This window comes from Dermochelys coriacea, chromosome 1 (assembly GCF_009764565.3).
Source record: "Dermochelys coriacea isolate rDerCor1 chromosome 1, rDerCor1.pri.v4, whole genome shotgun sequence".
NCBI classification, from domain to species: Eukaryota; Metazoa; Chordata; order Testudines; family Dermochelyidae; genus Dermochelys; species Dermochelys coriacea.
The window spans coordinates 140,696,849-140,711,701 of NC_050068.2; the positions used below are offsets into that span (position 1 = coordinate 140,696,849).

The window sequence follows — 14,853 nt, forward strand, 5'->3', positions numbered from 1 at the left end:
GGGGCAGAGGGGTATCCAGTTCCAGGTGACTCAGACCCATGTTTCTGCATGGCTGTGGCAGCCATTGCTCGTAGGTTGGCTCCAGCGTACACAGGAAGACTAAGCTCTTTCACAGTCTATTGCAGTGGTTCTCAAACTTTTGTACTGGTGACCCATTTCACATAGCAAGCTGCTGAGTGTGACCCCCCCTTATAAATTAAAACACTTTTTTATATATTTAACACCATTATGAATGCTGGCAACAAAGTGGGGTTTGGGGTGAAGGCTGACAGCTTGCAATTCCCCCATGTAATAACCTCATGAACCCCTGAGGGGTCCCGACCCCCAGTTTGAGAACCCCTGGTCTATTGTCTCTGCTAATGGCCCATTAGCCCTGTCTGGCTTTTCCATTGTTGCACCTGAAGGGCTGGTTGGGAGTGACACTCAAAGTAACACATTTGAAATACGGATACATAGTTAATATTCCTAACTTCAGATACAGAAATGATACAGACATACAAATTGGATAATCACATTCAGTAAATCATATCCTTTCCAATGATATCTCACATGAGCCATCTTGCCTAGAGTATACTTCAGTTATATTATATTCATATCATAAGCATATTTTCATAATGAATATCGAGTGAAACATCACACCCACACACCACTATGTATAAATAAAGGATGCAATGGTCAAAAGGGCATAAACAGAAGCAAATGCCTTCTGCAAAGGAGGTGCTCTCATAAGAGTTTGCATTTAGTTACAACATGCTCATTGGAGTCGAGTTTACTGCTTACAGTTATGTCACATACAATGACTGGATTTGAGGGGCAGGCATCTATTCATTGTAAACTCCTTCCTCATTGGTGATGTGATAAAGAACCAAAAGGATACTACAGCATGTTTTACTTGTCAGTTTTTGCTGTAATAAAGATAGATGGACATACTGTTTGACTAAGAAGCTGAGGTTTTTATATCATATTGTTGAAAGGGAAAAGGTCTTCAGAAACTAACAGGAATCTCTTCTTAACCAGCATGAGGACAAGCTTTCAAGCCTTCAGTGTGTTATATTTAAGCTGACTGTTTAAAGCTCTATGTTGGTAACTGGACACATTTACTGTGCTCTGTTTTAACACAATTCCTTTCAGCAATGTTATCTGCCCATCAGGAATCAAAGCAAATCCAGATGGATCAAGAACATGTGGTTTACGGTTTAAGAAGCATGTGTCAGTTTCAGCTATACAATATACCAAGCTCACAGTAGTGCTCTTCCTACTCCTAGTTATTTTGAGTTGGTGAGTAGTGTTTTTACTTTTCCTTGCTCTCAGTCAGAATATAAGAGTTATCATGCGTATGAGAGTAAAGCCAGAAGGTACCATAGGAGGAAAAGTTCAACATGTTTTGCTCAAGAGAATTAATGAGTTTATCTAATGATAAAGCAAAACAATAAAGCAGATGCAAAGCCACAGATCTGAGGATTCTTTAATACTTTATTGCTTTGAAGTTTGAAACTTGCTCCTGAAACATGTTTGTTATGTCTAAAAAGGCCTATGATGTCTCCTTTGACTGTGATTCTCACTAGCAGCCAAAATTTCAGGGAAATGAGGATTAACAGTCAGTATGGATTGATATAATGACAGCAGTTCAGGACAAAGGCTTTCTCTACACTAGCACTTCATCAGCAAAACTTTTGTCATTTAAGAATGTTAAAAAACCACACACTGCCGAATGACAAAAGTTTTACCGACGAAAAGCACCAGTGTGAACAGCGCTTTGTCAGCAGGAACGCTGTCCTGCCAACAAAGCTGCTGCCGCTCATGGGGGTGGAAGTTTTTGGTCAGCAGGAGAGCTCTCTCCTGCCGACAAACAGCAGCTACACTGCATGCCTTGTAGCAGCACAGCTGTGTCGCTAAAAGCCTCGTAGTGTAGCCATAGCCAAAGAATTTTATAGGAGCCAAGGGCATGCCAGGCACATTACAGAAGACAAACACATTCCCTACCCCAAAGAGTTTACAGTCTTATATTTTAAATGAAATACATCATGAGGCTGGTGTAATGAACAGTAGAGAGTTTGACCAACTGATATTTACAAGTCTCATGACCCTTAGTGTACCTGTGTGATATTACCCTGCCTGAATGCATAGGTAGATCAAAAGGGGTTGTTGAAGTCTTGAGGCAGAAAAGGCAAAACAGGAGGCTAGAAAAAAAGTATCTCCTCAAACACAATAGCCAGGTTTACCACCATGAATATGCACTCCTCCGACTCTTGTAAAGTAATCAAGTTACCTTTCCAACAGGCTGGAGAAGGGGGAGAAAGACAAACTGATATTGTTATTTTTATTTTTACTTGGGAGATGCTCACATTTTATGGTGGTAGGAGTCATGTAAGTGAACAGACAGACCTCCCAGATACCTCAGCCCCATGTCTGCTAAACACTTGATCTTATGACAAATTCTGAAGTCTGCTGTGAACATCCAAGATTATGCTACAGTGCTACAAAACTAGCTGGCTTGTCTTTAATTAAAAACAAACTATATGCACCAGAGTTGAGATTTAAACACTTCCTTGCTTGTCTTGGATAATGAAAACTAACCCTCACACCAATAATGGATGTGTTTTTCGTAACATGGCTTCAACAGGAATGCAAAGAATGACCACCTGTGGAATACAACAGTCAAAAAGAGAAAGAGCCAGATTCTAGTCTCACTTCCATGCATGTAAATCCAAGTAACTCCACTGATCTCAAGTTCATGCTTCTTGCCTCTGACTTCAAAGCCCTGCACAGCTCTGTCCAATACTTATGTGCCCTAGTTTCATTTTACATTGTCTCAAAGCCCAATCTTCTTGGCCCAAACTTCCAGAAGTGACTGATACTGGATCAATTTTGGAGTGACGCTTTTTAGAGTGAGCATTGGCCCTCTGAAAATCCAGCCCCTTTACGTTTCTCTAGTTGAGCATGCAAAATCCCTTTTGAAAATGAAGGTTTCTTCCACCCACTGAGTTGTGTGCATAATAAACAACTGTGTGAGGGCTTGAGACAAAACCATAGGGTATGACTTTGTTCTCATCTCTCTTCTCTTAAACCCAATCCATCCCACTTTTCAGGAAGTCTCTTCCAAAATAGGTGACACCTCTTTCAGGCACCTCCAATTGTCCACTTTGAAATAAACTCATCTAGGGACCCACTTTTTGGTGTGGTATAAAGAAAGGAAACACTGGCATTTAACTATATAATAGGCCTGATCCTGTTGCTTGGAGTTAAATAAAAAACCTTCTGTGTGTTAACTTTCATGAACTTATCACAGTAGGTTCCAGGCCTGAAATAATGAAAGGCCTTCCTTGAACTCAAGTGGCTCATGAGTAACATGTTGAACCATTACGCAAAGATTCACAGGTTTAACTAGAAGGGACCTTTATGCTCAACTGTGACTTGGCATAACACAAGCTATAGAATTTTACCCAGCAATTTTTTTTACCAAACCAACTATTTTTTATTGTATCTTTTAGAGAGACATTGAGCCATACTTTACAGACTACACTTGATGGCGAATCCACCTATCCCTTGGTTAATTCTTCCAGTGGTTAATTACCATCACTGCTTAAAAAGTATGCTCTGGAACCATTATTATCTGAGCCTTTCTTTTCCCAATTTCACATTAATGTTTTAACCTCATGCAAAACAAGACAATAAGAGAAACAAAATAACTTATATCTTGTTACACCCACTAGCCTTCAATCTTTCTGTAATATTATTAGTGACCAGGCATAATTGTGATGGGCACATGTAAATGTCTGCTGAGTCAGATAGTCCTCAAGGCAGACTCATCCTTAAACAACAAGAGAGTTAACAGATCTTGTCAAAGCTTCTCTGGAGTCAACATCCCAAGTTTAGCAAAGGCTACCAACAATGAAAACAAACCTTATCGAGGTTCTTATCTCCACATTACATTAAAGGAAAATTACACTTACAGAGTTAGTTACATTCAGTGTTATGTATTTAAGGAATGCATTGAAGGGAATTTAATAATTTAACAGAATTTGAGGAGTGTAAAGTTGGTAGAGGATTTGAGAGGATTTGCCTGAGCTTTCAGATTCAAGAGCAGAACTACCTAAGTGGAAAGTCTCAGCAAATCCATGGAGAATTTGATAGGTTAGAACACAGTTAAAAGTACTATCCATTAAAACAAAATAGGCAATAAAAATGTAAAGCTCTGAAGCATTTTAATAAAAGTTCGTCAAGAACTATCCTTGTATCAGATTTTGTGATCAATGCCTCTGGAAACTTTTAGATGCTTATCCAAATTGAACTGGGTGATATTTGCCCTTTCCTTGCCTCCTCCTAAAAGTGCTTTTTGATCCAAGATTTCAGTCAGGTTTTCTGTCCTCTAGCTCTTCCTGAAGGTTTTGCCTTAAACAAATTTTAAGAAGTCGTGGATGTGGGCCTGATCTGAAGTCCACTGAAATGAAGGGAAAGACTCTCACTGAGTTCTGTGGGCATTGGATCTGGTACTGGAAGAGTACTTAGTCCCAGGACAGTCATTAATGTTAAATTGCTCATTGGAAGCTGCATAGCTAAATTATTCTGCGTTGAATTGAATATGTACCACCAAATCTTCAAGGCATTATATCTGGGATTTGTTTTGGGTGGGATTTTAAATGAGCTGTTATTTTGTAGTTTGAACAGTTTTTATGTTCTCCATTGGCTCCTCTGCTCAAAGCAGTTTAAGTTTTCTAGCTGCACAGATGGGCTCATTAGCAGACTTTCTGATTCATTTTTCACTGGCAGGCAAAATTTGATCAATTTGTGAACTATGACATGGATAGGTCTTTGAGGAGAGTTTGCTAGTAGTGCACCTATAATACACAACTAACACCCATTGCTTGATGAGATCTGCTGCTGCCAAAAATACAGTCCGCTAATGCAACATAAACAAGGGCAGCAATTCTGTCAGAAATTCACACACACAATTTTTTTTTGTAACACATGGAGGTAGGTAGCATCAATATATTACACACCATGAATCATACTGAGCAAGCTGATGAATCAGCAAAGCTGTGAGAGGATCCTGCAGTTTGACCATATCTGCTCACAGCTATCACTGCTGTTGTTGGAATAAAATAACAGGCTATGCTCAATAGTATGGCAAAGGCTGAGGGCTGATGCCCTACAGTATAGACCGTTGCCAACTGGCTCATCCTACAGAAGGTTCAAACTCTTCTCAATAATGACTTATTTCTGAACTGCCCATATAGGCATTGTAAGCAATGCACATTAAATGCTGACTCTGTGACTGGTGTAGCCTGATCCCACTTATTTTGCGCCAGTATAACACCAAAATTGCTGGAGCTACTCCTGACTCACATTGACCTCAATTTCAGGATTGGGTCTTTACTTTAAAGCCTTGTCATAGAACTGCTGATCAACTAACTTTCAAGATCATATTTCTCATAGTGAATGAAGTTATTTACTCCATTTATTTGCCATCAATTTTCTTAAGAGGAATCTGTCATACTGTTTCTAGTTTAACTGGTTCTTGAGGATTCACTTAATTCAAAGCTTTAACATTTAGAGGGAACAAGATTCAAGTCTTTTGGTGCAAAGTACTTGAGTAATATATTCCAGATTTTTTGTTTTCTAGTGTGGGAGTCCAAACTTAAGTCCTTTATTTTATTTTCATGATTCTGTAAACCTATTACTATTTCTAGGGAAAATGTCTAAGATTGAAACTTTGCCTTCAGATGAAGTCATTCTGGTACTAAAAGTTCTCACACTTAGAGTCGTTCAAATAATACTGTTGTAAAATATCAAACTTTGATTATTAGACTCTGTTAGAAGATATTTCAAAAAGCTGCTGTTTTCTATGGAACACTTGAGACCCCTGAAAGAGAAGCCTCATAGAAATGACATCACAGATATTTCTGGAGCATTTTCCCATAAGAAGAGTTGTATTTATTAGGGTCCAGTTCTGCAAAGCTCTTAAGAGCATACTAAAGTCCCATAGACTTCAAAGTTAAAGTGAGCACATGTTTAAGCGCTTTGCTGAATAGGACTGAAGCACATGATTAAAGTTAAGTACATGCTTAAGAGGCTTGATGACTTGGGATCTAGATTCTGAAATTGGTTTCTTTCTCAGCTTTTTCATGCTGTCAATAATAGTGCATTCACTTATGGATCTGAAAGTGCTTCACAAAGGTGAATAGGAATTAGGGAGTTCCGTTTTGCAGATGAGGTAACAGAAATGAAGATGTATTGAAAAAAACTAGTCTTTCAGCAAATTATCTGCAAGAGCACACAACTCCAACCAAAGTCCTCTCTCAGTCACCATATATGCATTTCTCTTGTCAGCGGACATTATAAAAAACATAACCTGAAGGCTGTTGGTTTCTTTAAAAAGACAGGTACTGTGCCCTGTACTGTGGATCTTTTTACACAGAAGATATTCTTATATTCAAAACACTGTCAGGTTCAACATTGCTGGAGGTATCGCCCTCAAATAATCAAAACAAAAATTGGCAGGAAACAAGCATAGAAATTTCATTCTCCAAAGTGGATTATTCTATTATATTTGAAACAGGGATTGTTGTGGAATCCATTTTTCAACCTTAAATAAAGTGGGGACTACTATGCATTAACCATAATAGAGAAATGATCACATAACAAAGAGAGAAGAGGAGTGAAAGAGAGATTGTACAGAAAGGAAGAATGAGGGACTCAAGGGAAAGCTACAGGAGAACAAGAAATGAGAGTTTATTCAAAGAAAATTCCAGTTACCAATTTATAATTCTGTTCTGTTTGTTCAGGTTTTTATATCATGTCCATCATCATGTTATAAAGGAAAGTTAATTGAAAGGGGAAATTTCATGTTTGAAAGTGATTACCAGATCTTGCAAAGATGTCGCTTTTTAGAAAGGCTTCTCCTCCCTTACCTCATTTGTATTCATTTCTTTATATTTTTATTGCTATTGCTGTTTGCTTTAAAACAAGGTGCCCAGTAGATGGGAATTTGACAGTTTCTGAACATATTTACATTTTAAAAGAAATACCATTCCAAACTTATGTAAATGTACAGAAAGAAAACATTTACTCATATAGGGAAATTTTATACATTCAAAAGTTAGGAAATGAGAGGAAAGCTTAGATGACTACCACACAATATACTATATATCAGGTGCTGAAGGGCCCAATTCTATTCCCATTAACGTCAATGGGAGAAAACACAATGTTAAAAAGCATTAAAAGATGGCTGCACTATTTTGCCTGTTTTAATACAGAATCCAAAATGGGAAAAGGATCATGTGATGGGGAGTCCTGTGCGCCCCCCCCCAGTCCTGAAGGGGTAAATTAGGCCAATTAAGTTTAGACTGCACCTGGATGAAACCCAGGGCATGTTAGGGCCTAATTGCTGATGAAGTCCACCTAGGAGAGTAGCTGGGCGGGAGCTATAAAGAGAGGTAGGCTGTGGGGGCAGAAACCTGCAGATATACTTCCTGATATAAGGGGTGAGTGAGAGCAGGCAGCTGTAAGGACAGAATAGGAAGTGGTAAGGGCTGGAAGAATAAAAGCCAGAGCTGCTAAGATCAGGGTTCATGGACTGGAACCTGGTATAGAGATTTGAGGATACCCTGGAAGTGGGGAGAACTTTAATGGGACTTGGCTGAAGGACTAAGCTATGAAGAGGAAAGTGCTGCAGCTCCCAGCATGTGAGAAGCCACAGAGTAAGTGAGGGGAATGATGGTCTGAGTAACTGCAGGAGAGGGCATCAGAGCAGGGGGTTGCAGAGCTAGTTCCCCAGATGAGCCCCAAGGAGGTACTGCTGATTGGTGAGTAATACGGATCCTGCCATAGATCAGTTTTAGGCTATTTGTGTCATAGAAGAGTTGTTGAGAATCTGAGGTTTCTGGATTTATAATTGAAGTACTAACAGTTAAATTAGATAACTTACAAACAGCTCTTGGTTTAGTATTACTACTTGAATTTGTATTTCAGCAAACAAAAGGGGGATTATGTACTATAGAATATAAAACTTATAGAAGAGAGACTGCAAATTATTATAAAGTGTCTTTTGTAATTAAGGGAAACCATTAGACTATTTTGTTGGAAAATATTTGGTAAACAACCACATACATACTTTACACCAGAGAAACAAAAAAACCCACACATCTGCTGGCTATTAGTCCCCCCTGACCCCAGAAGCAAAGCTTCCTTTATTATTGTACATTATATAACCCATTGGGTTTTAAAAAGCATGACCCCTTTAAATCTTTTTCCTATTGGGGAGGGGAAGCAGTAAACAAAAAAACCCACCTTGGGGGAGTGGCTCTAAAGCCCAAAAAAGGGCTGCAGCAGGGAGGTCCTAAACAAAGTTTAAAAGAAAACAAAAAAACCTGCCTGAAGCCTGGGAAGGACAGGGAGGCCACTCAAAAACATGCCAAAAAAAGCACTGTGTTGGGAAGAAATTACCCAAGAAGGACAGGCCAAAGCTAAACCCAGCATCACTGCTACCCAAAGCTGCATGGGGCTGTGAGTATTGGGGCTTGTAACTCTACATTGGAAATAAGGAGAAAAGCTGCTAGTTAGTTAAGTGGGAAGGTTGTGGCTCTGTGTGTGTGTGGCTTCTCAGAGTGGCAAAAAAGGGCACCAAAGGGGTTTGTTAAAACAAGTTCACTGGTGCCAAAAACGACCAGCAGCACCCAAAGCTCAGCACTTTGCTCAGGACTCCTGAACTCTGTGTGTCGACACATTGCTCAGTGTCTGCCCTTTCAGACTGTGCTACCACTGGCCTGTGGGGCCTGGGTTTAAATGCAACCCTGTTCTACTGCTCCCCCTACGTTTTCCCTTGGTTTTTTTCCTCCTCTCATCCCTCTAGATAAATGGCTTGCCTTTGAAGAAGGGAAGGGGTGAAAGTAAGTATTTCTTCAGGGGGAGGGTGTGGCAGGGGAGTTGATAGCAAAATTAATTCCTATCTGTCCATTTAACTTGTGGAATGCAACATTTAATAAAGGCTGTGGCATAGTCATAAAGAAAAAGATGACTAAGGGTCGAGGGGGGATGATTGAGCTCAATAAAATGAGTGGAGCTGGGTATAAACCCTAAGCAATATTAATAATGCTAAATGTAAATGTATATATCTAAGGACAAAGAATATAGACCATACTTACAGAATCGGGGACTCTATCCTGGAAGCAGTGATTCTGAAAAAGATTTGGAGGTCATGGTGGATAATCGGCTGATTAGGAGTTCCCAGGTTAATGCTGTGGTCAAAAGGACTAATGCAGTCCTTGGATATATAACCTCTCTACTCCTACATGAGATTCTGGTTTATTTTACCTCTGTTTTTGGCACTGATTGCTGCTGGAATACTGTGTCCAGTTCTGGTGGCAACAATTCAAGAAGGATGTTGACAAATTGGAGAGGATTTAGAGAAGAATGAGAATGATTAAAGGATTAGAAAACCTGCCTTACAGTGATAGGCTCAAGGTGCTCTATCTTAACATAGAGAAGGTTAAGGAATAACTTGATTAGTCTATAAATACCTACATAAGGAACACATTTAATAATGGGCTCTTCAGTCTAGCAGAGAAAGGTGATCAAATGGCAGGAAATTGAAGCTAGACCAACTTAGACTGGAAATGAAGTGTACATCTTTAACACATTTCTGACATATTTTGGGGGAGTTCTATGGCCTGTGTTATATAGGAGATCAGACTAGATCACAATGGACTGTTTTGGCCTTGAAATGAATCTATGCATGAATAGCTGAGTGAGAAAGATGTGGCATGAAAAATATTGCATCAAGTTGTCAATCATATGCATCAATGCTGGAAACAGTCAAAACCAGCTAAATAAAAAATGATTTTATGAAGTCTATCATGAAATTGAGTATTTGCTTTTGTATCTGCATGTCTGTCATCTAATGGGTCTAGTTAAAAGGCATGCCAGAATAACTGGGGGGGGTTGAGTTCAATTTAAGAAATTGTCTGTCTACACAATAGACACAAGTCGTGTCCTTCCTGCTAGTTACCAATAAAAGGAGATAGAAACAAGAGGACTGTAATCATAGCTCTGCATCTTATCTCGGGAAACAGGTGAGATTCCTCAACTGTCTAAAAGCAAAATCTAATAACACAACTTGATTACCAGCTATCACACTCTGGTTGCAGTGGGATCCCCATACTATTTAGTAAAGTCTGTCGTCTTGAGAATACATTCTATTAGACTGCTTGGGAGATGAGACTTCTCCCCAAACTCTACCTCAGGGATCATCAACCTTTGGCCCGTGATGCTACCAGGGCAAGCTCCCTGGTGGGCTGGCAGGTTTGTTTACCAGTTGCATCCACAGGCTTGGCCGATCGCAGCTCTCACCGGCCAGCACATCCCTTGGACTGTGCTGCTTCCCACAGCCCCCATTGGCCAGTGGGAGTGGCGAACCGCGGCCAGTGGGAGCAGATGCTGCAGGTAAACAAACTGGCCCAGTCTGCCAGGGGGCTTACCCTGGCAGGCCAAAGGTCGCCAATCCCTAATCTACCTTGTATGATTCTGGTCTGAACTTTAAAAGTTGTCTGATAACTGGATGGAAATGTACAAGGAAATGTAGTTGTTACTGTAGAGTGTGTGTATAAAGGTGGGTTTTTTCATTTCTCCTCTTCTTTCTCCCCCTGCCCCCAACAAACTTTTCCTGTTTTCACACATGCTGCAGTTACTCCCTGCCATGTTGTAAAACCTGTATGTGCCAGGGTATCTCTGGTATAACTGATAATTAAAAGCCTCTTTAACTGTAAGATGACTGAGAAATAGCCAATATGAAAATGTAGACCTATTATAAACATCAAGCATTCCAATTTCACAGGGGATTCTTATTGGTAAGCTGTAAAACTTTCTGCTGAGTTATTAAAAGGGACAAGCTGTGACCTGTTACCCAGGTCAGTTGTGGCTGTTTTGCCACCTTGTTTGCAAAGGAAAGATGTGACATACATTTTTTTCCATCCCATGATCATATTTTTAAGAATGCTGATGAATATGTGATTGAGAGCTTGGTTTCTTTATTAGGAACTTTTGCAATCTGCTACTTTGGACTTTAAGGCCCTCTTCCAGACCTTGCTGTCAGATGTCGGAGCATGACTGTTATCTGTCCTGACTGTTGTCCTGTCAACTTCCTGAAATGTAGTCTTGTACCTATTTTATTTTTGATTTTTGGAAGGTATTTTGGATTCCCAAATCATGTGGTACACAAGAACAGCTATTTTAGGAAAGCTGCTGGTTTAAGCAGGATTTTTTTTCCAAACTGGTGATAGCTTGAAGGTCATCTTGCCTCCAATGTGATTGGACTGTAGTGTCTGTATCCAAAGTGTACTTCATACCTGATCTGCTCAAAGACCTCAAAGGGAGACAGTTTTGACCAATCTGCCTTTATCCAGAGGATACTGCTAGTGTGAAGTGTTGTGCCAGCAACATTATCATAATGGCCATGCTGGGTCAAACCAATGGTCCATCTAGCCAAGTATCCTGCCTTCCAACAGTGGCCAATGGCAGGTGTTTCAGAGGAAATGAACAGAACCAGGTAATCATCAAATGATCCAACCCTGTTGCCCATTCCCAACTTCTGGCAAACAGAAGCTAGGGACGCTTCAGAGCATGGTGTTTGAATCCCTGGGTAATAGCCATTGACAGACCTATCCTCCATGAATTTATCTAGTTTGTTTTTTTTAACCCTGTTATAGTTTTGGCCTTCACAACATCCTCTGACAGAGTTCCACAGGTTGACTGTGCGTTGTGTGAAGAGTTACTTCCTTTTATTTGTTTTTAAACCTGCTGCCTATTTAATTTGGTGACCCCTAGTTCTTGTGTTATGAGAAGGAGTAAATAACACTTTCTGTACAGCAGTCATGATTTGTCATCTAATTCCTTGGCTGCAGATGTAGCTCCTGCTTCTTGTGAGTCTGAAGACTTCAAGAGCTGAAGAGTTTGACCCCTGTTACCTTACATGTATCTTTTTTTTTTTCCTATTTTTGTCTTGTGTGTGCATGTCCTTGGACTGATCCATCTACTGAAAAAGCAGGCTAGAAAAATGGGGGTGGGAGTTCCATCACAGCCTTTTATTATTTTAGGGTATGAAAGTGTGGACACATGTGTGAGGACCAGGAGAGACCCCACAGTGTCTAAATCTCTGCCTTGTAAAATCATTGACTATGGCCATACAAACTCAGCAGTCAGCTGTAGACTGTTAAGTGAGAGCTGTTAAAATTCCACTTACTGGAATGTTTAAGATCTGTATTTTTCTTGGAGTGTGGGAGAACATTAGCTACCTTACTTTAGTGAAATTAAAGGAAGATGTTTCAATTGGCTTTGAGGTCATGGCTTCAACGTAAACAAGTTTCAATATTAAAATATTCAACTAGCTAAATTGCTACTCTGCCATAAGTTTTCTAATTGGGGTTTATAACTAAGTGGACAGTCACCTACCTAGAGTTTTGTTTTAGGATTTATAGGTGTTTACTGTACTCATCTGATTACTTGATTCAAATTCAATGTAATTGTTCATTGATTTACTGATTTCACCTTAGTTTGATTTTATTGCTTAATCCTTAGTCAGTTTGTTAGTGGTTATAGTAGTTTAGCCTTAGTGGTATGTTTTCTTGATTTTTTTATTTTAGTTTAACTTTACTAAAATATATAAACAGGATTTTGAGTTGTATTTCTGTCATATGTAATATAGACCAGAACCACTGAGAATCTGAGAAATCATCTGATCTATGTAAGAATCTAACTTGCTCCATGTAAATCAACACTTTGATTGTCACAACTTTTCACCTTAAAAGAAATTAGTAGTTTTTTTTTTTCTGGGATTAGAGTAGATAAGAGGAGGATCTGAAATGTAATGTTCTATTAAGCAATCAAGGGAAGGCTTATTATATAATGGAAGAGCTTCATATTTTTAAAGGTACCTAATAGTATTGTTTGTAAAATGTTGGTTTGCTGATGCAACTCTGTGGCCAGTTGGATGGGAAGATGCAATGTACCACGGTTCTTCCCTCCTTGCCCCTTAGTTTGGAGCTCCCTACAATACAGCCAGAAGATATTTTTGATATCTGGAAAGACAGTATGAATGATATTCAGCATTTGGCATTTTGGAAAATGTAGTTCAATAACTGGGTGAACATTTTGTTGTAGGCATGGTTGGTGGTGGTTGTGATTGGTTAAACTAATCACTAATGTGATTTGGTTTCACTGAAGGGATTTTTGTATTAAAGGTCAGATTAGTTACCTGTTTGTGGTTGTAGAACACTGAAGTGAGATGAATTCTTTTTTTGAATGGGAAAAATATTAATGCTTGTAGGTAGAAGATTGAGTAATTTCAATCCACAAAGAGAACTGCTGGTCACTTTGATTTCACATAGTAGAGGTTATGCACTTGTAGAAGCAGGGTGGATAAAAATCAATGAATTTTTAATTTTTTTTAATTTAAATTTTTTTCCTCAAAGCATTTTATCAAAAAAAAATCTGATCTCAAGATAGTTTTCATTAAGATATATTATAGCTCAAAGATCTCATCATGGAATGGGGATTATTAATTCTATAGTATGAGACAATATATTAATGTTTAAGAAACGTGTTTTGTAAATGAGTTCCAATAGTTCATGGATTAGGGACCCAATTTTATGGGGTTCCAAGGGCTTCTGTATAGATTATTTAGGTTAATCTTTCAATCTACCCAATGGGATTCAGTGCTCAGTCTTGAAGATACCATCAGAGATGCTTAGTTTTGTAGTTCTCAAACTGTGGATTTGTGTCTCTAGAGATAACGTGCTTGTTAACAGCAAAAATTTATTTCTAAAACTAGAGGCGAAATAACAGATCTCAACCCTATTGTCCCTCTGCAAATTTGTGTACAGAGTCAATCCCTTACCTCTCTCAAAGTGCAAAGTTTCCAAAAGTTCAATGAATAGAAGATTGTTGGGGGTGGAAAAGATTTGGACAAGTAGAAGTCTGGAGATAAATCTGAGAAGGGAGGGACAGACAGTAGAAACAAAAGTGAAACTGTTCAAGCAACATATTCCAGAAATCTTGAGGTCTTGTTGAGAGTAGCCTTCATTGATTTGAGATCTACCATACCATTCTCTCACTAGAAGGGAAAACCTATAATGGCACCAGGACATGAGACCCAGTTTGGAAATATTTTAATGAAGTTTCTCTACATGTGGGTAAGACGGGTATGTGTACAAAATGCACACAATGTAACAAAGAAATGCAAGGCCTGGTTGCCCAAATGAAACAACATCATGAGAAGTCTTCCTTCTCAGGAAGAAGCTGTGTTGAAGATGATGAAAGGAAATGTCTGAACATGCAGGACCTTCAGGTTGGTAAACTTTGTTTTCATACCTCTTCCTTAAGGACTGCCTGTCTCAGACTATTCTTGAATTTTCATGTTTGAGCAAAAAATATAGTTGTTACTCTATGGTACTATCAGCTGCAATTGTGATAAAAAAATAGCTGAAATAGGCAGATCTTCCTTTTACAAGTTCACCTTTAAAGTAGTACTGAATGTCAGTGAATGCAATGAGTAATACTAAATGAGCAGTATGGTAATCATAATTAAATAAATGCATTGACTTATTTTGTTTAGGAGAATTGATCCTCAACATACAGCATTCTGAAGACTCTCCACCTTCAAGATCACCATCATTTTCTATAGTTTGAATTATCTGCCAATGAGTGTTTCAGTCACATCATGTATGTCACGTAGCCACAGTATTATCACTTGTAGCAAAAACGAATCTCCATCATCCAGAAACAACCATAGATATCTTGTGATAAGAATCAGCAGATTACAAAAAGAGGTAGTTGATGGAAAAAATTGCCCAGTTTGGCTTA

The 14,853-nt window shown here is 39.0% G+C and overlaps 1 long non-coding RNA gene across 1 annotated transcript in view; it reads left to right on the forward strand.

Moving 5' to 3' along the window:
• Positions 1-7,488: 7,488 nt before the first annotated feature.
• Positions 7,489-14,853, forward strand: part of LOC119848259 — a 30,349-nt gene continuing 22,984 nt past the window's right edge. The window contains exon 1 of the long non-coding RNA XR_006277805.1: positions 7,489-7,805. This is a non-coding gene — a long non-coding RNA (uncharacterized LOC119848259). The remainder of the gene's footprint in view (positions 7,806-14,853) is intronic.